This window comes from Gymnodraco acuticeps, unplaced genomic scaffold (genome assembly GCF_902827175.1).
Source record: "Gymnodraco acuticeps unplaced genomic scaffold, fGymAcu1.1, whole genome shotgun sequence".
Taxonomy (NCBI): domain Eukaryota; kingdom Metazoa; phylum Chordata; class Actinopteri; order Perciformes; family Bathydraconidae; genus Gymnodraco; species Gymnodraco acuticeps.
The window spans coordinates 2363456-2365049 of record NW_022990238.1 but is presented as its reverse complement, the minus strand read 5'-3'; positions in this window follow the sequence as shown (position 1 = coordinate 2365049).

Below are 1594 nucleotides of genomic sequence, written 5' to 3'. Positions count from 1 at the left end.
CAGCTCAGCGCATGCTTACTGCTCCGCCCCCCCCCCCCCCCCCCCCCCCCCCACCATGGGCAGTCCCCGGCGCCTCTCCAAACTGTCCCTCTCTCTCCGTTCACATGGCCATGTCTCCGCCTCAGCTCCCTGCATCAACCGGCGTTGGATAAGGGTAATACCCCTCTATAATTCACTGTCTGTTGTCTCCTAGTGTAGACATCTCTGTCCATGTCGACACCTCTGGGTAACCAACCAAACAGTGTTACATAATGAAAAAGTGTGAAACTACAGACAGCCAGCCAGTTATTTTACTCTAACACTAATGTATACATCCACCCACATACAATACAACAGTTCAATGTGCAACAAAAAAATACATAATAAAGATGGAGAAACAAAAATCTTAAAAAAATACAAAATCCCTGTCACTTACAGAATATAGGCCTACAGTATTTTATATTATACATGTGACCTATTTTGTGCATCTTTCTAGAGTACAAGTTTAACATATAAATCAAACAAAAATGAAGGCCTATATACATATTTGCATAGTGAATACGAAGTTAAATAGCTTTTTTTGCGATTTTTTGAAGTTACCTATTGACTACAAACAATTTTGGGACATAAAATGATAGTTAGGGATAGGATAATTACCATTGATTCTCTATAAGGAATTTATTTTTGTTCTGCTCTGGGAAATAGAAGATATGCCCAGTGTTTAGACCAGTAAGTTTGTTCCGCGTAAATGCAAGTTAATGACTGTTTAAGTTGTTTAGATTGTACAATGCTGATGTTACAAAGCCCTGGAATAGACAAGGGGCCCATTTTTTTAGACTAGTGCTCAAGTCAGTGAAACTATCCAAAAAGATGTAAGTTAAAAAAATAAAATTAAGTGGGATAATCAATTATATTTGAACTTATTTTTCTTAGTAGCTTTAGTTAATCAGCCTGATGTAGCTTAGCTGCAGTTACAATTGGTAAAACTAATTTAATAATTTAATTTATTTTAAAGTCTGTTTGTTGTTCAAATATCTCATTGATCATGTCTACTCAAGTTGGATTTTTTTTATTGTTGACAGTTCCTTTTTTCTAATGCAGATTTTCTATGAGCACTTCTTCATGTTTTAATGTTGTTTTGTGTTTGATGGATGCAGGAACTAATGTGCTAAATAAAGTCATCCACACAAGTGAGTGAATACCAATTATTAGTAAAAGCCAATTTTTAACAGAACTTAAAGGAAATCATTTATATATGGAGTGTACTTATATAGCTACCATGTTGACCTAAGAGGTGTTGAATACAGATGTTGATGTTTTGTCCACCCTGGGACATCCAGAGTTTCAGTGATGCTGGCATGCAAAAATGTGCACCAGGATCCCCTTTGACTTTTCACCCTGCCACCACTAGAGGGCCTAAAGCAGCCTGGGATAAGATTTGGATAAATCTAGGAGGCCTTAGAGATGTTATGGAATAAGAATTGATTTGCCAAGCCCTATTTTTTTATTTGAACAAGTCATAATTTTCTGCCCATTTAATATTAATTAAATAATGATCAAGTCCATTAGTGAATGTTCATGCAAAAAGAAAAATCAGGATCTCTTAATCATTTCA